Raw genomic sequence first — 23,068 nt, 5'->3', positions numbered from 1 at the left:
AAAAAATCACAGAAACTACCCCGTAAAGAGAATCTCTAGTTCAAAATAAATGCATTTCTACAATAGTTCGCCATCTATCTCTTTTACATGTTTTCAATACGCGAATTTAACATGGCGATGTCCTATGCGGTGGAAAATGTCCCCGCTGCTTTAACTTTTCACTATATCCTGACTATATACAATTTTCTTTTGGTACTTTTTCGATAGTTACGTACTGGTGGAATAGTGTTGAGAAAGAGGCATACTAATATGTAGCCGCAGCTCGATACAGCTAGTAGCAGTTTTTTTTGTCGATTTTATAACTGCAAATATAGCTATTAACGAAATAATACTTATTTGGCACTCTAGGTCTTGTTCTGAACCAGAATTTTGTATCACTAGTTACTGACTTCCCTTGAATAATATCATATTTAGATAGGCTCCTCTTGTTTTGGTACAGTTTTGCTTACATTCTTTGGTCATATGCCCCATATATGTATTTCAGCTCCGCGGTCAATTATCTATTTTAATTTTATTTATGAATCAATTTTGATTAGAAATTTTTTTCAGTGCTATAATGTTTTTGAATAATTTTTAGCTGTCAAATTGTTAGTGTAAATTTTTTTATCATACACAAGTGCCTGAGCTTCATACGGGAGTGCTTTTCCTTGGCACTTTCATAAGAAATTCAAGCATTTTCGAAATTATATGTGAGGGTATATGGGAGTGCTATGAAATTTTTTTTTTATATTCAAAGTGTGAATTTGAATTTGTACCTATGATTCAGGGCAAAACAAAAACAAAAGTGCTACAAGTGTATAGGGGTTGAGCCAGTAGCGGAGATAGGGGGGGGGGGCGGATCTAGGGGAAAGATCCCTCCATCGGAGTCGGTAATGTATATATGTATGTATATGTATATTCAGGTTTAGTCTCAAAAAATGATCAAGGTTCTGCCCAATGTTCCGTTTTCAACTTCATTAATAAAAAAATGTTTATCTTCCAAATTTAATAATTCATAACGAAAAATAGTAGTTCTGGGAAGAATTCACCATACGTTTTGCCCCTGCTTCGTTTTCACCATCTGGGTTAAAATAGTCGAAAGCCTGGGCATTCGCACATTTTTAGTGATGTAAATTGCATGGCGCCAGCGCCAATGCCGGTGCCAGCTCAATGGCAGCTCATTGACGCAATGACCAAATAAATGCTGCGGACATAACAACCGGAGTCACTTTTGAGTTTTCTATTTTCTGCTCAAATTTTGCTGAAGAACGTTATGCTATGTCATAAAAAGAAAAATAAGAAACAAATAGACAAATTAGCTTTTTTTACAATTTGATTGGTTGGGATTTTCAATTGTTGATTTAACTTAAGCTGTTATGCCACTATTTTCCAGCTAGCTTATTTTCAAATAGATCATTTTTCCGAATGCAAAATAAATTACAGAGTTAGACAGCCTTAAAAAATCAGCTATGTTGAAGCGTACAGCATAGCAAAACGTATGGTGACCTCCTCGCAGATCCGTTCTACGTGTTCTACAAAGCTCCACAGGTCTACAATGCCCCCTCTTATGTTTTTATCCTATTTGATTATATTTAATTCTAGTCCTCAACAATCCTTTGCTTTTGCTTCTTTTTTCCAGAAATTGTACTATCTATAAGGTTTGAAGAATATTGAACCACACACAAAGTCTTTCGCAGCCGCACAAGGATCTGGGAGGAGACCCGAATTTCCTATGCGCAAACATATTTAATTGGCTTAAATATATAGATAAATGAAAAAGTTTGGAAATGTCCAAACTGCATAGTGCCAGTGATTGGAGTGGAGCGTGCGCCAAAAAGTATTTCACTGTGAGTCATGTTCATAATGAATTGAGCAAACATTTAAGCACAGTTTTTTCTTTTTTGTTATTTGTTATTTTTTTTATGCTTAATTCTTGCTTACATACATACCATATTTTTTGTTAAGTAAAATATCTATCATTTTCTTCTTTGCTTTTTTTTGCTGTGATCGGAGTGAAAAATATAGACAGTCGGTCAAGATATGTCACTCTGATATGCTATTCAAAAAGAAAACTTTTAATGAGACATTAGCTAAACTTTATATTTCTGGTACGAAGTGAACTAGAAGTAACAGCATACGGTGTATGTGAATGTATGTAATATTGTCACAATCACATATTCACAAATGCATACACACATACATATATTATTCGTACAACCTGCTCTACTTTTATGAAACATTAATTTAATTTCGTTTTACTCAAAAAATCTTAGTTTAAACTTTAAAGTAATATGAATCTAAACTTTTTTAGATTAACACTATTCATTTTTAATTAATATGGCTTAAATATTTTACAAAAAGTTTTCGATCATTTTTGAAGTTTTCAAAGAAACGTAGATTTATAATGCTACTAAAATTTGTGTAAGGAAAATACGAATTAATCGTAGATAGCAGTGTTCATAAACGATTATATTATTTACTTTGGGTCAATCCAGCCAAAAAGTTACCTCTGATAAAAAAAGAAAACAAATGGAATAAAGTGAATGTATTTTAATGCATGAGAAAGGTGAAGTAGATGCGCCATCCGCTTCGTATTATTATTTTTTGTTATATATTATATTGTAACGAATTTACTTGCAAATCCTCTTATTTGTAATCCTCTGCTAAGTTCGAATCACTAAACTTTTGAATAAATAACTCCAATTTGTAATAATGCAAAATGGCCTTTATTAAAATATTTCACAATAACACTCAAACTGTGCAACGAATAGCTTGCTTAATAACCAAACTGATTGATAGCTCAAATGAAGCTCTACTATTCAAAATAATACTGCTCTTGCTCGCTAGATAGCGTCTTAGTCGAAACTGCTTGACAACTCAAATCAAACTGAATTCCAGCGCCTCTACAATTGCCGCCTTTTATATTCTTTGATTTCAACCTTCGCAGGCCCTTCCAGAATTTACTAGTCCAGCAGCTCTCAAACTTTTCAGCTGTAACTACAACTGCACAATTTTATATTTTTCTCAATGCATACTTATAGGAGTATCTCAGATATATGCATGTGTTTGTGCATTGACTCTCCGCTGCTCGTATACGTACATGGTACATATGTGTAGACGCAATTATTGTTTCGTTTATGTAGATACATAATGATTGATCTATGGATGTGAATTCACGCCACTGCTTAGCATCGGCTTAGAGATGGCAGCACTCCTTATTTTTGCTAATATTCGTAACACTGCCCTCCACCTAAGTCTGATCGTCCCGATTAGACAAATCTCCCGATCTATACGTTGCCAGCCTTTCCAAATGGACCGCTTTCATTTTGGTTCCTTTTTTACCGATGGTTTGTATGCGGTACACTACATCGTTGATCCGTTTTACAACATTGTATGGGCTCTCCCAATTACACTGCAATTTCGGAGACAAACCTTTTTTACGTTGTGGGTTGTTATGAGTTATATTGCTTCATCTGGCCATGACTTCGGGTTCTGGGCTCTTTCGCTCTGCTGCAAACCTCTCAGTTTGCAATCCACTCAGTGACCGACTGACGGCAACCAACCCAATATAATCTCTGTTTAATCTTCTCGAGCGTCTTCGTGATTCCAAGATGACCTCCGCTTGGACCATTATGCAGCTCGCTGAGCACATCAGGAATCCTCTTTCTGGGAACAACTATCAGTTTCTTCTTGCATTTACCATCCTCACTCTCCCATACTCGATGAAGGCAACCGGATATCAATTCTAAACTGTTCCACTGTGCCCAATATGACTTCGCATTGGGACTCTCTGCTGACATCTCTTCTCTGTTTGGCCTTTCGTTTCGTTCGAGCCCTTGCATAACACGTGACAGATCTGTATCTTCTAGCTGACACTTTCTTAGCTGTTCCTTGTCCCATTCATCTGTACATGTTATAGTCATTAGCCGGACATCTATAATGTCTTCTTTAGCCTCGGCTTTTGAACAGTGCTTGCATTCCAAACTACATGGTCTTCGTGACATTGCATCGGCATTTCCATGGGTACTACCTTTTCGATGCTCAATGGAAAAGTCATAGCTTTGTAGTCGCTCAATCCACCGTGCCAATTGTCCTTCTGGATTACTGAACTGCAGAAGCCATTTTAAAGCTGCATGATCTGTCCTAACATGGAATCGCTGGCCATAGAGGTATTTGTGAAAATGTTTAATGCACTCTACCAATGCCAACAGCTCTCTCCGCGTAACGCAGTAGTTCCTCTCTGGTTTTCCAATCGAACGTCTGTAATATGCAACTACTTTCTCCTGTCCATCGACCAGTTGTGATAAAAGACCTCCTATAGCATATCCACTCGCATCTGTATCTAGAATAAGGGCCTTATTCTCTATTGCGAACGAAAGCTCAGACGAACGATTCGTCTCTTATCAATTTCGTCTTACAACCATATTCTTGAACATTTTCGTTCGCCTGCTACCTTTCTTACGTTATCTTTTTATCATAATGTAATAAGAATAAGAGAAGAACGAAAATGATACAGAATATGACTACTAGACGAAATTGATAAGAGACGAATCGTTCGTCTGAGCTTTCGTTCGCAATAGAGAATAAGGCCCTAAATGTTGCTCCTGGTATCGGATATGCTAACATTAGGGCAGTGCACAAACGCTCCTTCAATGTTTGGAAAGCCACTTCTTGCTCCTTCTTCCAGTCAAAAGCTTTATTTTTTCTTGTGAGCTCATGGAGGCTATGGGCTACGCTGGAAAAATTTGGTACAAATCTGCGGTAATATGTGCACAGCCCAGGGAAACTTCTTAATTCATGTAGGTTCTGTGGTCTTGGCCAATCCTTTACAGCCTCTATCTTTTCGTTCGCAGTGCAGATGCCCTCTGTCGTTACCTTGTGACCCAAATAATTTACTTCCTTTTTAAACAGCGCACACTTTTTGGGACTTAACTTCAAACCAGCGCTAGCTATTCTTTGGAAAACTTCCTCCAAGTTCTTAAGATGTTCATCAAAATTCTTGCCCAATACGATGATGTCGTCCAGATACACCAAGCATGTTTTCCAATGTAGTCCTTTCAGTACCTGGTCCATGAGTCTCACAAAAGTAGCTGGTGCATTACAAAGTCCAAAAGGCATCACTGTAAATTGCCAAAGACCATCACCGACACTGAAGGATGTTTTCTCTTTATCTTCCTCCTTCACCTCCACTTGCCAGTAGCCGCTTTTAAAATCCAGCGTGGAAAACCATTTCGTACCAAATAGCGATTCCAGAGTATCGTCATTTCTTGGCAATGGGTAGCTATCCTTTTTCGTTACGGCATTCAACTTCCGGTAGTCCACGCAAAACCTCATTTTTCCATCCTTCTTCATTACAAGTACTACCGGTGAGCTCCGTGGACTAGCTGATGGTTCGATGACGCCGCTGTCGCTCATTTCTTGTATGATTTGACTCACAACTTCCCGCTTCGCCAGAGGAACACTACGTGGAGCTTGACGGATCGCCCTTGCATCTCCAGTGTCAATTTGATGTTTCACAACGTTGGTGCGGCCTGGGTTAGAACCATCCTGGTCAAATATGTTTGCGTACTTTAGGAGCATTTGTTTTGCCTTACTCTGATAGGCTTCCTCTAGCCCCTGCGTCCATGCCGTGATGTCATTTGAAAGGTCAGTATTACTAGCTGAAACGTGTTCCTGGAGCTGTTCACAGTTAATAACTACTTTAGCCTCTTGGCATCTTCCCAAAATAGCTCCTTTAGTCAGTTTGAGTGGTGACTTGAACACATTGAGTACTCTTACCGGAATACGTCCATCTTGTTTTGTCATCTTGTTATCATCTGGTAACCTTGCCGTGCGCGGACGTGTTTTTGATCGCTCTTCGAATTGTTATTCTTTTTACTTTGTAAACAAGTTTTGTCTTTTATAAATATTTATTCATATAATAGAAAACAGTTTATAAGTTTAATTTCGTATTAAATCTTTACACAGTGCAATATACATAGTGGCTTTTTGTGCAATTTAAACATTCAGTCTGTCTGTTCATATATCATAGATTTTCACGAAAATTTGTGATAACTGCATACCTTTTTGTTGGTAGCTGCTATTAGCAAGTCATTGTGTGCCCTTTTTGCTTTGTGTTGTGTTCGCTGCTAGCTATACGCTGTCTCGCGATTTGCATCCAGTGCTCCAAAATAACTCTTGCCCATAATTTTTGAACAGCTGTTCAATTTATCTTATACTTATAGTTTCTTTTGCCTATTTTTCTTTTGGGTTTGTTTAACTTTGCAATTATGTTGGATTGCTGTGTCAAGAAGTGCACCAATCAAAAGAAAATTTCCCGTGGTGATACTTATGTTTGTTGTTGGCTCTGTGATAATATGGCTCATGTTATCTGTGCCGGTTTCTCTCACATAGGTGGTCGGGTGGTTGACCTAATATCCAGCAAAATTGGACTGAACTGGACATGTCATGATTGTCGTTCCGTAGAAAATGCATTCGAGCTTTTATGAGGCAAACTCAGAAAGAGTTCAACAACATTTTTATTGGGTTTCGTGACCTTAACGAAAGATTCAAAACGATGGAGGCTCACTTTAAAAAATTGAAAGTGATATCTGAATCCCCAAAACGAAAGAAATGTATGCCCAACAATGACTCCAACTTGTCTTCGAGTCAGGGGCAAAGCTGTCCTCCTACGAATGTCCCTTCAACCGCGTTGACTAATACGAACAGGCTAACCAAAGACGTTATGAACAATGCAGCTCAGGAATCTCCACAAGAATCTACACAAGGTTGTGTCGAGACTTCCAGTGAGACGATCTATGGCAAATTAAACGATGCACGAACTAATAGTGGTACTTTTGCGGCTGTTTGTTCTACGTCACCAATGTTGATTTCGCTGGACAACCCGATTGATCCTACACCTCCACCGGTATCTTTAGCTCCAACAATAACAGTTACCGATACTGGGGTTGTTGCTAGCGATACAAGTGAACCTGAAAAAAATAGTACGTGCTCGATAACCAACGCTATAACGGCCGCACCTTCCCAGCTCTCTGGTGCGCTATCCGCTACTCCTTCGCAGGTGACTGCCGTGCCACCTCGTAGGGCTGTATTTGTGTCCCGATTACACGCCTCGCTTACCGAAAATGACATTGCTCATTACGTTTGCTCTAAACTTGGTGTTGCACCCACTAGTAACATAAATGTGTATAAATTTAATTTTAAATATGAGAGAGACATCTCCTCATTTAAAATATCCCTTTCAGATGAATATTTCGATAAGGTACTTGATTCCTCTTTTTGGCCCAAGCATACTGTGGTTCACTTGTTCACGAGAAAGGCGAGGGCCGAACCTGTTTTATTACAGCCAAAAAACGGTATGACGAACACAGTAATAACAACACAAAGGTAATTGCTGATCTGTCCCGTCTTCTCATTAATTATCAAAATGTTCGTGGTTTACGATCAAAACTTGTTCCATTCTTCCTTAATTCTTTCAACTTTTCTGCACAAGTTGTAGCTTTTACGGAGACCTGGCTAAAGCCTGATAATTACAATTCTGAGGTTTTTTCAAATAAATATGCTGTTTATCGGCGTGATCGCATCTCTAGAGCGGGAGGTGTCCTTATTGCTGTTGAATCTAACCTATCGTCTGAGTTGATTTCGCTGGACAATATCTCTCATATCGAATTCATAGCAGTTAGGCTTTCATTCGGTAGCTATAGCGTAATTGTTTTCTGTTCGTATATACCACCTCGTTCGGATATGGATGTTTATGCTAGTCATAGCTCGGCCATCTGTGATTTGCATTCGCAGTTGGGAGATAACGATCGACTTGTTGTTGTTGGTGACTTTAACTTGCCAACAGTTAGTTGGGTTAATATAAGTGATTCAAACTTTTTAACTCCCACTGCTCAACATGAGTTTCTCAATTGCTTGTTAGACTCATCTCTTTTACAGATTAACAATGTTCCAAATAGTGGAAATAAAATGCTGGATTTAGTATTTGTGGATGGCTCGGTGGGTACTGCCCTTACGCAAATACCACCTTTATCCCTTCCAGAAGACCCTCTTCACCCTACGCTAGAGATATCACTTGATATCAGCCTACCCCGTAGGATTCAAGTACAGTCTCGTCCCCGATCTAGATGCTTCTACAAAGCGAATTTCATTATGCTCAATGACCTGTTGGCTTCTCATGATTGGTCGGATCTCTATGCTTGCACTGATGTCGATTCGGCTATCTCTATATTTTACAGTACGCTTGATAGCTTCTTTGATACCTGCATTCCTACTCGCTATACCCTATGTTCGAATAAGCCCCCTTGGTTTTCAAGGCAACTTATCAGACTTAATAACATCAAATCTAGGCTTTATAAGAGGTTCAAGAAATCTGGAGCATCTGCAGACCTCTCTAAATATATAATAGCTCGTTCTAAATTTCACCGTCTTAATCAGCTTTGTTATAAAAATTACTTGAGTTGTTGTAAAGCCCAATTTTTTAGAAATCCCAAAAAGTTTTACAGTTTCGTAAATTCAAAGCGGAAAACTTCTGGGTATCCTTCCTCATTAACCTTTGGAGGTAAAAAAGCTTGACGACGTTGCTGAACTATTTTCTGAGTTCTTTAAGTCCACGTATTCATCCAGTGCTTTTCATTCTGGTCAATATCCCTATCGCTTAGATAGCTCGAATTACATTAGGAATCCTGCTATTGATGGTAATATTGTTCTTCAGAGTCTTCAATCTTTGAAGCCCACCTTTTCTCCGGGACCGGACGGTGTTCCTAGTTGCGTGCTTAGGTACTGCGCCGAAAACATGTATGAGCCTATTTTAAAATTATTTGAGCTATCTCTGGGATCTGCGTCATTCCCGGCACTTTGGAAACAGTCTTTTATTATACCCCTGCATAAAAAAGGTAGTAGGTCAAAAGTTGAAAACTACAGGGGTATTGCTAAACTTTCAGTCATTCCTAAAGTCTTTGAACAGATTGTCACCAATCAACTGCAATATCAGTGTTCTAGTCTTTTATCTCCATGTCAACACGGTTTTATTCGTCAAAGGTCTACCACTACAAATTTGCTTGTATTCACCTCTATAGTTATGGAAGGATTTTTAGCGAACAAGCAAACGGATGTCATCTACACGGACTTCAGCAAAGCATTTGATACCGTCAACCACGAGTTGCTTATTCATAAGCTTGATTTACTGGGCTTTCCGTTTCACCTATTAATGTGGCTGAAAAGCTATCTTGCTAACCGGACCCAAAAAGTCCTGTTCAAGTGCAATTTGTCGGAATCGTTCGGAGTTTCCTCCGGCGTAGCCCAGGGAAGTCATCTAGGCCCTTTGCTCTTTGCCCTTTTCATTAATGACTTGCCACAGACAATATTATATTCCCATACTATAATGTATGCGGATGATGTAAAACTTTGCTACACTTACTGTCCTACCGATTTGAGTTCCTTGGATCTTCTTCAGGCCGACTTGGACTCGTTCCAATGTTGGTGCACAACAAATTTACTAGCTTTAAATTGCTCTAAATGTAAGCATATGACATTTCACCGAGTGAAGCCAGCATTGAAATCTTATGTAATAGATGGTACGTCCTTTTTGATCCGAAATTGAATTTTAACATGCATATTTCATCTATAGCCAACAAAGCGTTGGGTTTACTTGGATTTGTTAAAAGATGGGCTAAAGAGTTCGATGATCCGTACCTCACTAAGGTTCTTTACACATCGCTGGTTCGTCCAATACTCGAGTATTGCTCATGCGTTTGGTCCCCTGTTTCTCAAAAGCATATAAAGCGTCTTGAGTCAGTTCAAAAGCAATTTTTGATATTTGCATTGCGCGGCCTTAATTGGGACTCAAGTCTCCACCTTCCTCCATACAGAAGTAGACTTCTTCTTATTAACTTACCCACTCTGGAAAATCGGAGAATATTACTGGGGGTATTGTTCATCCATAAGCTCATTATTGGAGAAATTGATTCCGCGGACCTCCTCAGCCGCTTGTTTTTTGCGGTTCCCCCTAGAGTATCCAGACATTACGTTCCTTTCTATTTACCACTTTGCCGACGAAACTTTGCTAAAAATAATCCTCTTCTTATCTGGTGCGCGCACTACAATGACTTGTATAGCTGCATCAGTCTTGAATGTACTTTTGCCACTATACGTAATGCAATACTTGCCTATCTAATTTAAGAGATACAAGCTAATTTAATTTGCCGGCATTTTATTCCTTCGATAAAACACAGGAACTATCTCGCTTAAGGATGGAGGAACATTCATCAACATGTATCATTAAGAAGGAACAAGAGAGTACTGTGTTGATTGGAATCTGGTGCATTCCAACAACGTAAAAAACATGCTTTTTCATGAGTCACTGACCGGAATCGTATGCATTCCGGCAGTATAATCTTATGGGTCAGGCATCGAGCTGATTGGAATCCGGTGCATTCCAACAACACAGGTCATGTTACTTTTTTATGCCTTGTGATGGCGTATCCTCATTACACTACTCTTAGCACTGCCGGATTCCCATGACATGCTGATTGGAATCTTGTTGCATTCCAACAGGGAGATTGGAATCCACTGCATTCCGAAATCATGCTGAGAGGAATCTGATGCATTCCGCCAGTATAAGATTTCGGCATAAGATCTTATTTCTGCTCATATTTCTTATTATTATTATATTCTGAAATTAAATAGTAATGTTCATTAATATTTCTTTGTTTGTAATATAACATTGTTGAAAGCTCGATATATCTTAAATTTTATCTTTTGAGTTGTATATTTATATATCGTTTATATTATGCAGTCGACCATAGTTTGTCGTCGACTTTAAATAATAAATAAATAAATAAATAAATATCCAGGGTTTTTCCTACAAGAATGTTCAGTGCTGATTTGTTTGCTGCTTCGACAACCCACAATTTGTTTGTCCCACAATCTCCATCAACCTTTGCCCAGATGACTGCTTCGGATTTTGCTGGTATTCGCTGACTCTCTTCCACCAGCACTCGTTTACTGCTGTAGCCTCTCTCGTAGCCGGAATTAAGTGGTACATCCATGTTCTTGTATCGCATCGTCTTGCTTTGCATGTCGATCTTGATGCCCTGGTCGATTAGGAAGTCCACTCCAGTTATGATTTCATCAACAATCTCTGCCACTATAAAATTGTGTACTATCGTGACGTTCCTAATAGCGACTTCACATGATACTTCTCCTAGAACCGTGCTGTCTTCTCCAGTGGCTGTACGCAATCTTGATCCATGCAATGGTCTTATCTTCCGGTTGACTAAATCCGCTCGAATGATGGAATGAGATGCACCCGTATCTACAGTCACTAAACGTTCCTTTCCATCCACATGTCCCCCGACAGTAAGATTGTTTGACCTTCTTCCAATTTGTGATATAGAGATTATGGGGCATTCAATTGAGAGAGCCAGCTGTCGCCCCTTGCGGCTGACTCGCTTTGGTTTAACGATCGAGTGGACTTGGAGATTTGCTCATCTCCTTCAACTCTGCGTTTACGGCCACCCACAATGTTGGAGCTATTGGGACCGGTGCTGCAATGTCGTGCAATATGATCTGGATTGCCGCACTTGAAACATTTAATAACTCTGGCATTTTTCTGTTGTGATCCCTTCATTGCTCCCAAAATTGTGTCTACCCAATCTGGTCTTTCCACTTCCACACGATGAGCTTTGTATGCTGGTTTACTCAATAGTGAGGCCGTTTCCTGAGTCAATGCGTTTGATACCGTTTCAGCAAATGTCAGCTTTGGGTTTGCGTATGTAGCTCGCTTCGTTTCAACGTCCCGTATGCCATTTATAAAACTCTGGATTTTTACCCTCTCGGTGTATTCAACGAGTGCGTCCGCATTTGCAAGATGAGCCAACGTTTCAACATCCGAGGCAAACTCCTGCAAAGTCTCATTTGCTTTTTGGTAGCGGTTTTGCAACTCAATTTGGAATATCTGTTTTCTATGCTCGCTTCCATAACGTCGTTCTACAGCAGCCATCAATGTGTCATAACATTTCCGTTCGTACTCTGGAATAGTCTTTAAGATTTCGGCAGCTGGTCCTTTCAATGCTACGAAGAGTGCAGCAACTTTATCTTCCGTATTCCAGTAGTTCACTGCCGCGGTCTTCTCAAACTGTAGCTTAAAGACCTGGAAAGGAACAGAACCGTCAAAGGATGGTGTTTTTACTTTTGGATTACTCGCTGAAACAGCTGGGCGATTTAATTGTAATTCCTGGATCCTATCTTTCCAAGCATCCTTCTCTGCCTCTATTTTATCCTGTCGACTACTGAAGCCTTCATGAAACTGGGTTAGTTTTTCTTCCATATGCGCTTCCAGTTTCGATGATATATGCACTTCCTGCTCTTCTAGTTGTGTGGAGATCTGAGATGATATCTGTGCTGAAATTTGTGCCGACAAATGCGGAAATACGCGTCTCCTGTACTTCAATCTTAGATGTTATGCGTATTTCTTGCGATTCCATCTATGATGACATATACGTTTTCTGTTCTTCCATCTTCGATGTTATGCGTGTCTCCTGCGATTCCATCTGTGATGACATATACGATGTTATGCGTGTGTCCTGCGATTCCAGTTGAGATGTCATTTGCGACGACATTTGTGAAATGCTTTCCTCCTGTGCTTCCATCTTGGATGTTAAACGTGTCTCCTGTGATTCCAGTTGAGATGCCACTGTCGATGTTCGAGAAGTTATTGCAGCCAACTTCATGTTCAAGTCTGTGCTCGTAACTGTCTGCGATGTTTCGTTCTTCTCTTCAATTTTTGTTGTTGTTTCGTCCCCATCAGGCTAAAAGACAAACTCGTCCACATCAATTCCTTGCGACTCCATTACCCCTCGTAGCCGTGCTTGAAGTTCGATCTTATTGCCGGTTATATTTAATCCACGGTTCTTCAACTCCTTTTTCAGTTGCTGGATCTTCAATTCACTGAACTTTGCCATGTCCTTGTTGTCATCTGGAATTTATTCAACAATTCAACTTCTGACACCAATTGTAACGAATTTACTTGCAAATCCTCTGCTAAGTTCGAATCACTAAACTGTTGAATAAATAACTCCAATTTGTAAAAATGCAAAATGGCCTTTATTAAAGTACTTCACAATAACACTCAAACTGTGCAACGAATAGCTTGCTTAATAACCAAACTGATTGATAGCTCAAATGAAACTCTACTGTTCAAAATAATACTGCTCTTGCTCGCTAGATAGCGTCTTAGTCGAAACTGCTTGACAACTCAAATCAAACTGAATTCCAGCGCCTCTACAATTGCCGCCTTTTATACTTTTTGATTTCAACCTTCGCATCTTCTAGGCGCCTCCAGAATCTACTAGTCCAGCAGCTCTCAAACTTCTCAGCTGTAACTACAATTGCACAATTATATAGTTTTTCTCATTGCATACTTATAGGAGTATCTCAGATATGTGCATGTGTTTGTGCATTGACTCTCCGCTGCTCGTATTCGTACATGGTACATGTGTGTAGACGCAATTATTGTTTCGTTTATGTAGATACATAATGATTGATCTATTTATTTATTTATTACAGCTTATAAGCCTAGCTTAATAACTCCATATCAAATATTACATATTATATGAGATCTCTTCTATCTATCTTATTGCAGTTGTACTACAATATGATATTAATTTCTTTTTAAATACATTCAGCTCTTCACAGTTTCTTATATCTATAGGAAGTTCATTAAATCTTTTTAATCCTTTGTAAAATAAGTTGAGCTGTCCGCTTTCTGTGGAAAAGAGCGGAAGCCTAAAATTATTCTTATTTCTAGTATCAATATTGTGAATATCTTTTTGGTATGCAATATTATTGCTCATGGATGTCAATTCACGTCACTGCTTAGCATCGGCTTAGAGATGGCAGCACTCCTTAGTTTTGCTAATATTCGTAACAATATTTAAAACTGTCCCACCCGTCAAAATTTAAAATCAGCTTAAATTTCTTCTTTTTTTTTTTTTTTTTTTTTTTAATTTCTTCTTTATAAAATACGCAAGTCAAGTGAAGGTACAAATTGCAACTCAGTATCTCAATAAACATATTAAACAGCCAATTTCGATAAGCTTTTTATTGTTGGGTGTTAGGTGAGACACCGTAAATCTAAGAAAATGGTCATTCTTCGTGTAAACTACGCACCTATGTGTAATATTTCATTAATTTCTTTGTTAAGTTTGAAAACAAGGTAAATTATTATTACGGATATACAAACACGCTCAAAACCATAGCTAACGAAAAGAAAAATGTAGGTAACTGAAATATGCTACACAATATTCTTATGGTTGTTAGCATATCATATCATACAATAGATACAATGCATAGATCGAAACATTTGTAAGACTCACAAATTTACTCAAAGCTCTATAGAGAGAAAGCTCATGATGGGCGTACTAATGGCACACTACCTCTTGGCGTCACATCCTTATAAATTAGGCCTCGGCAGTAACAGCAGATGTAGGTCAGATGTCGAGGATGCAATTAAGCTAATCTAAACAACTTCTAATATTTTCCAAGACTACGGAATTATTTTATAACATAAGTTCTGGTATCTAATTGTGTTTTGCAAGTTGTCGCCCACGAAGTTCTGCTAACAATATAAACAAAATCAGTATATAGCACGCTCCGCGAGGAAAGACCCATAACTCGAAAGCATCAATTTTGGTTTTCATGATTTATTACATTAATTCGTTCTAGAAATTGGTAAAAACCTAAGATCGGTATTTTTATTACTTTTGGAGTTATGAGCAGTTAAAGTTTTTATTATTGTTGCAGAAGTCCTTCACCCCATCCAATAGGCGCGACCGATCAAAAATTGTCATCTATATCGTCTAAGGACCTGTTTGTGTTTTGTTACTTCATACGGCTGTGTTATCCGGCGCTGTATTTACTCACAATGCTTACGGAGATGACTTCTTAAGCACCTGGGAGATGTGGCCTCTTCAATGAGATGTCGGTTGGGATGTTCAGGTTTCTGGGTATGCAACAAAAACTGTTTGTTCAGAATTTCATTTCTCTCACTGATGGTGACTTCTCTCGCCTCTAGGTGGCCTTAGCAGACTATGCATATTTGTAATAAAATTGTATTGAATTAATAAAAAAATATTCAAGTTTGCCTCAAGCATTAGGTGTTTGTATTTATCAAAAGAAAATATCGGAAAAAATTTAACGGCGTTTGTAGGAGAATTCATTGTGTTTTCAAGTTGTTTTTGCCGAATATGATAATAAATTGTTAATTGTAATGAAAATGAAAAATATCACCACTCTGTAGTGCATTACTTACACCTAAAAATGTTTTCTCCTCAGATAAAAGTGGTTACCAAGAAATGTCAAAAATTAAAATGTTTCAATCGGTTTTTTTTTTAAAACGTTTCGTTCTGTGTAAATTTGTAACATAAATACGCGCGACGTTAATCACTTCCGAGGTTTAGTCAAATTATTATAATATTATTCTCAAACAATTTATTTCATATTTGTTCAGCTGACGTATTTGTATTTAAAATTTTTCCGAAACATTTTGGGGGAGGTATTAGAAGTAAAAAATCGTAAATATCTCGCATAGAATTGTGATTCAGAATGGAGGGTGAGACATTCTTATGTTATTACATAGTATATCCATAAAATCAAAAAGAAATTTAATTAAGACTTACCATTTAAATGAAGTCCGTCGTAATCCTTTAAACTTCCAAAACAGGGTTCTACTTTCAATCGAAACACTACACGAAACTGTTTCAAATTTTTTTAAATCACTCGTATCTTGTTAAACAATATTTAGCTGTAAATTACCAATCTTAATCTTATATATTTTAATATCTTTTTTTTTTAAGATATTTTTTAATTATTTTTTTTTTATGTTCGTTTTCTTAATGGTTTGCTGTATACTCTTAGTTTCTGTAACATATATACTCTTTCATTTTTGGTTTCATCTATATGACTTTCATTTCACACTCATTATTTTAGATCGTGTACTGAGCAAAGGCTATCATAACTTTAGTTGTTTAACGTCGGATTGAAACAGTTTTCATGAATCGAGATATATATAGGGTCATATACATATATAAAACAATATCTCACGATGGAGTCATATAAGTACTTCCATTCCGTTAACTGAAACAAAAAAAGATGTATTCAGCAAATGTGATACCTGTATTACCCTGGACCAATAGAAGACTGGTTTTCGTTTTGGCTTAATCGAATGATAACAATGAAAATTTGTACGTATATCGATATCGAAAACGGGAAAAAAGGAATAGTTGAATAACGATTACTAACCAACGAGTACGACCTGGTATGTATGGCAAAATAAAGTTGTTAAAGCTCCGGTTTAAAAAATTTTTTCGGCATTTTAAAGCTAAGCAATGTGGTACGTTTTATTTCGGTATAATGTGAAGAAATCTAAAGAAGGTGCTTGACAAAGACTAAAATGTGGTAAAATGTCAATCAAAATCTAAATTTAATAGAAATAAATGTAAACTTTTACAAGTCATAAACAAATCCGGTTTCTATCAAGTTGAAATTTTGAATGGGTTATTATTTTTGCTAATATCTACAGGTATACTACTTTTACGATCACGGGCATTTATCAAATACGAATCACGCTGCATTTAAAACTTACTTACTTAAGTAAGCGTAGTCACCTATAAATTACTCTGTTTTCTATGAGGTCGATGAACAGTTGAATGTTTTAAGCAATGAAATCGAGCTTTTTTGAAAAACTGTACTTAATGAATTTTACCTATTACCTCACGCTATATGTATCTACATTAGGGTAGCCCTTCGTTTATGGAGAAAAAAAGTGTTTGAATTTTCGATCTCACCCCCTAGAAAAATGCGAATAGCGCAAAAACGAAATATACAAAATTTTATGTCCATATATGGATTCAGAAGTTGCGCAAGAAAGGACGTGTTCATATTCCTTTATCCAAGAAACATTTACTCCTTTAAAGGCAATTTTCATGTCTTTAGTTCCTTGCTTTTTAAAAATGGTGGCCGCCGTGGTGTAATATTAGCGTGCTCCCCCTACCACACCGAAAATCCTGGGTTCACTCTCCGGCAAAGCAACATCAGAATTTTAGAAACAAGTTTTTTAATTAGAAGAACATGTTTTTAAGCGGGGTCGCCCCACGGCAGTGTTTGGCAAGCACTCCGAGTGTATTTCTGCCATGAAAAGCTCTCAGTGAAAACTAATCTGCCTTGCAGATGCCCTTCGGAGTCGGCAAAAACAATTTGTAGGGAAAAATTAAAAAGGAGCACGACGCAAATTAGAAGAAAAGGTCTCTTCGGAGGTTATCGCGCCTTACATTTATTTTTATACTCAGTTGAGCAGAGCTCACAGAGTATATTAACTTTGATTGGATAACGGTTGATTTTACAGGTATAAAGGAATCGAGATAGATATAGACTTCCATATATCAAAATCATCAGGATCGAAAAAAATTTTATTGAGCCATGTCCGTCCGTCCGTTAACACGATAACTTGAGTAAATTTTGAGGTATCTTGTTGAAATTTGGTACGTAGGTTTCTGTGCACTCATCTCAGATCGCTATTTAAAATGAACGATATCGGACTATAACCACGCCCACTTTTTCGATATCGAAAATTTCGAAAAACCGAAAAAGTGCGATAATTCATTACCAAAGACGGATAAAGCGACGAAACTTGGTAGGTGAGTTGAGCTTATGACGGAGAATAGAAAATTAGTAAAATTTTGGACAATGGGCGTGGCACCGCCCACTTTTAGAAGAAGGTAATTTAAAATTTTGTAAGCTGTAATTTGGCAGTCGTTGAAGATATCATGATGAAATTTGGCAGGAACGTTACTCCTGTTACTATATGTATGCTTATGAAAAACTAGCAAAATCGGAGAATGACCAGGGCCACTTAAAAAAATTTTTTTTTAAAGTAAAATTTTAACACCGCCCTTTTTCATTTAATTTGTCTAGGATACCTTTAATGCCATAAGTCGTACAAAAATTTACCAATCCTTGTGAAATTTAGTAGAGGCTTAGATTCTAGGACGATAACTTAAAAAAGGGCGAGATTGGTTGAAGCCGCGCCCAGTTTTTATACACAGTCGACCGTCTGTCCTTCCGCTCGGCCGTTAACACGATAACTTGAGAAAAATCGATATATCTTTACTAAACTCAGTTCACGTACTTATCTGAACTCAAGTTGTATTGATATAAAAAATGGCCGAAATCCGACCATGACCACGCCCACTTTTTCGATATCGAAAATTACGAGAAATGAAAAAAATGCCATAATTCTATACCAAATACGAAAAAAGGGATGAAACATGGTAATTGGATTGGTTTATTGACGAAAAATATAACTTTAGAAAAAAATTTTTAAAATGGCTGTGACACCTACCATATTAAGTAGAAGAAAATGAAAAAGTTCTGCAGGGCGAAATAAGAAACCCTTGAAATCTTGGCAGGAATAATGTTCGTGTTATACATATGTAACTAAATTAGCGATATTCAACAAATGATGTTCTGGGTCACCCTAGTCCACATTTTGGTCGATATCTGGAAAACGCCTTCACATATACAACTACCACCACTCACTTTTAAAACCCTCATTAATAACTTTAATTTGATACCCATATCTTACAAACACATTCTAGAATTACCCCTGGTCCACTTTTATGGCGATATCTCGAAAAGGCGTCCACCTATAGAACTAAGACCCAAGCCCTTTAAAATACTCACTAACACCTTTCATTTGATACCCATATTGTACAAACGCATTCTAGAGTCACCCCTGGTCCACCTTCATGGCGATATCTCGAAAAGGCGTCCACCTATAGAACTAAGGCCCACTCCCTTTTAAAATACTCATTAACCCCTTTCATTTGATACCCATATCGTACAAACAAATTTTAGAGTCAATCCTGATCCACCTTTATGGCTATATCCCTAAATGGCGTCCACCTATAGAACTATGGGCCACTCCCTCATAAAATACTCATTAATACCTTAAATTTGATATCCATATCGTACAAACACATTCTAGAGTTACCCCTACTCCACCTTTATGGCGATATCCCTAAATGGCGTCCACCTATAGAACTATGGCCCCCTCCCTTTTAAAATACTCTTTAATACCTTACATTTGAAACCCATGTCATACAAACACATTCCAGGCTTACCATCGGTTCATTTTCTTAGATGTTTATTTTCCCTTATGTTGTCACCATAGCTCTCAACTGAGTATGTAATGTTCGGTTACACCCGAACTTAACCTTCCTTACTTGTTTGTTTTTTAAATTACTAAAATATAATATAAACGAAAACTGTGTTTTTTTATTCATTGCATAGAAAAAATGACCAGCATCCGTCACGAAAAAAATACTCAAAGTTAAAGAAAATTCGATAGCGTTTTGAAACTTGCGCATCGTTATAGTCAAATTGAATGAGCTACAAACCTGCGTACTCGAAAAGTTTCTAAAAATTTACAATAAAAAGGTGAAAACTATGCGCGCAACTGAAATTTTGTCATATCTTCTATTTTATAACTTTTTTATTATTTGACCATTTTTGCTAATTTTAAATGCGGCTGAAAGCAAAATCTCTATAGGTTACCGATAACAAGTGGCAGACAATTCTGCCCACAATAAATTAATTAGGGTAGACCAAAGAAATGTAAAAATTCACCCATTTTACTATTTAAAGGTCCTTGCGTAATTTCCAAACCTTTTTTGATTGGCCTAAAATTTTGTACATAAAAATTTTAAGGATTTTTCAATATTTCCTGTGGGATCGAGCATCGAGACACTTTGAAAAATAAGGGCAGCCCTAATGCACATATTTTATGCATTCAGAAATTTTAAGAAACCGCTATGATTTAAATCATGATGCAATAAAACCAGACAGGTGAAGTTTGGAGTCGCATTTAATAATACTCGCCCTCATAATTCTAAGGGTTGCTTCTTGAATTATTTTCAGAATTGAGTTTTTCAGTATCATAAAAAATATGAAATAACGTGCGGGAAATCTTCCCGTTTTCATCTTATTCTTCCTGTAAATCTTCCCGTTTTCCTCTTACTCTTACTGTTCTTGCTCTTATCCTAGTCTAACTATCACTATTACTCTTAATTTTATCCTTATATTATTCTTAATCTTCCTGTAAACCTCGTTTTACTACTTTCTCTCAAACCATTACCCATAATTGCTACTTTGAATCTCACTCCCTTTCTTGTTCTCTTTACCTTTCCCACTTCTCTTCAACTTCCTGTACTTTTTCTTCATATTTCCTCTGTTTTCATATCTCTTTTTTCAAGTTCCCCTTTCCAATATTTGACTCTTTTCGGCACATTATATTGCCAAGTTACTAAAAAAAAGTAGGAACATAGTACGAAAAATTTTCCCTTCCTACTGATTTAAAATCCGGATTATGAGAGACGTCAAATTTTTGTTGTTGTACTACTGAGATCACCTGTTTGGTTTTATTGCGTCATGAGTTTAAATATAACCTTTATTTTTATATTTTTTATTTTGTTTAATATTTTATTTTATATTATATTTAAATTTTATTTATTTTCACAACTTTAAAAAATGTTTTTTTTTTTTTTGAATAATCAACAATTTTCATTAGCAAATAATATTTACAAAAAGTATAAAATGCAAAGTAGAAAAATATTCAATACTACATTTATCCCCACAACACCTCTGAAATGGTCCGATTCGCCATTTCAAATGTGAAGCAGTGACCACGCGTAATCATTATATACGTACTTTATTTCTTTGCTATAAATAGACGGCTCATATTTTTCGTCTTGTATATTAGCATGTTGCATGCTTCCTTGAATACGATTCTTTTTAAAATGAGCTTCTAGTAAATAAATAAAAAGGTCGAAAAAAATGCCGCTAAAAGTGCGAGAGCTAATGTTCGGGTGTTACCGATGTAAATTTAGCGATGGGGGATTAATGCCAAGTACTCACTGGGTCGATTTATTAACCGGTGGCGCGCCATCGATTTTTCCATAGAATTTTAGGCTCAGGAAAAAAAGTTCCACTACGCACACCCAAAAAAATAATTTTCGAGCCTGCGAAATTTGGTTTTTGACTTTTTTTTCGACTTTGACTTTTAAGGTTTTTTTCATGACCTACTAAAAAAATTTTCATTTGATTGTAAAATTATCATGTATAACCTGTCCGACCCAAAAGTGTCCGCTAAAAACGTTGGCGATAACAGTTATGAAAAAACCTTAACAATCAAAGTCGAAAAAAGTCAAAAAAATGATATTTCGCAGGCTCGAAAACTATTTTTTTGGGTATGCGTAGTGGAAATTTGTTTCCTGTCTGTGCACATTTACCTAAAAGTAGTAAAATTGCATTTTTCCTTCTGCAGATTTCGTTTGCCATCACCTAACGCGCGTTCTGTTTACAATTTTAATTGCACATTGCGGAGTGAGTTACTGAAATTACTGGTAAGTCTTATCTTTAGCTAACAACTTCTAAAACTCGTAAACAAAATATCGAGAGAGTTATCAAAAGACGCGCTTTGGACCCAGGATCACGAATCCGAAAGCAGAAATTGAAAAAGTTGGCAATTTTCAAGTGATTGTAATGTTGTACACTGGAAACAATTTTGTGTACTAACAGATTTTGCAAATATTTAATTTTGATCCCACCCCCGGTTTCGGAGGGGCCCGGGGTCATTTTTCTCTTGAAAGAGCTAAAATTGTTCGGATTATTAATACTGATGTCAAGACCTCTTCCGATATTTTTGGACGAGTTTTAGCAAATCTAAGTTAAAGTAAAGAATGACCAAATTTCTCTAAAAATATCAGCTCCATCAAATCTTTAGTAAAATAGCTAAATATTTTATATATATGTTTCCATAGATTTGAACCTATCAAATGTGTGGTGTCTGCAACACTTCTACCTTTAACCCTATGGTGAGTGAACTATGATAACAAGTGTTATTAAGTAAAATTTTTGAGAAAATTGCATCCTAAATAATGTCTTTAATTTTTTGTTTAAGTTTGTGTGCGACGGCTTTTCCATCGTTTGACACCTTTCCGGTATATATCATCAATCCGTTCTAAAGATTCATCAAATTCTCCTATCGTCGTACATTCGTTTTAAGTTAACTTTGTGCTCACAAAGTTATACAACGGGCAAAAGATTTTGTACACGAATACATGAGACGCTGCACACACACTACATGAGTAATTCAGCAACAATAGCGCTATACTATTGGAAGAGTAAACTACAATATCAGCACACTGTATGTATTGAAGTGGACCTGTTACAAGAACAACGTATAATATTCTAAGATTTATGAGTAGGTGCATCATTACAGTAGGATTGCGCAACTTTTAAGAATGCAATGACTCCCTTCTAGACTATAAATCTTCAAAATCTGTGTTTTTCAAATTTTACTCGAATAAATATAAAATTATTTAACGAAATTCTTAAAGGAGAAATAAATTATCTTTTAATAAATGAAAGCCACTTATTACACATCTTAATATATATGTTTCTTTTGTACGTGTGCTTGTGACTGAACTTATCCTTAAAGACTGGACCTATTTTGATGTAATTTTGTGTGTGTGTGTTCAAGAGGATGCATTAGATTCACAATTTTGTCCGTTTTCTTTCTTAACTTTCCGAAAAGTGAATCAGGGACCGACCACTTCCAAAAAACACTACTTTATGACGTGATTTGCTCAATTCTGGTACAGGGGCAACTTATTGACCAGGTTAATATTTGATAAACTTTTCTTTCCGGGAAAAGGACCAGGAACCGACCTATTATAAAATTTTATTTGGCTAAGAAAAACTGCGAGAGGGAAATGGAGAGTTATACAAAAAAGCATAGGCTGAAGAAAGAGAAAAAGAAAATCAGAGATTGGAATGGGATTTGGAGATGGAGGGAAAGAGAAGAGTGAGAGGAATGATAATGGAGAGAGGGTGACGGAGAGGACGAAGTTGGTAGTAGGAAATGGAGAAAAGGTGAGGGGAGGATAAGAAGGGGGAGACCTTAAGAAGGGAAGATGATGAAGAAAAACAAGAAGTTTGGAAATTAATTGGGAGAAGGTGGAAAACAATCGAA

General features: G+C 37.0%; 1 protein-coding gene across 13 annotated transcripts in view; it reads right to left on the bottom strand.

Moving 5' to 3' along the window:
- The window catches only part of gogo (golden goal), a 595,526-nt gene that overhangs the window by 566,703 nt on the left and 5,755 nt on the right, over nt 1-23,068 (bottom strand). For all 13 annotated transcript variants that reach the window (XM_067791434.1, XM_067791433.1, XM_067791431.1 and 10 more), the window contains exon 2: nt 15,657-16,113. The gene's annotated coding sequence lies outside the window, so the exon portion shown is untranslated. The remainder of the gene's footprint in view (nt 1-15,656; nt 16,114-23,068) is intronic.

This window comes from Eurosta solidaginis, chromosome 5, assembly GCF_040869045.1.
Source record: "Eurosta solidaginis isolate ZX-2024a chromosome 5, ASM4086904v1, whole genome shotgun sequence".
NCBI classification, from domain to species: Eukaryota; Metazoa; Arthropoda; class Insecta; order Diptera; family Tephritidae; genus Eurosta; species Eurosta solidaginis.
This window is presented reverse-complemented; position numbering and strand designations above follow the sequence as displayed.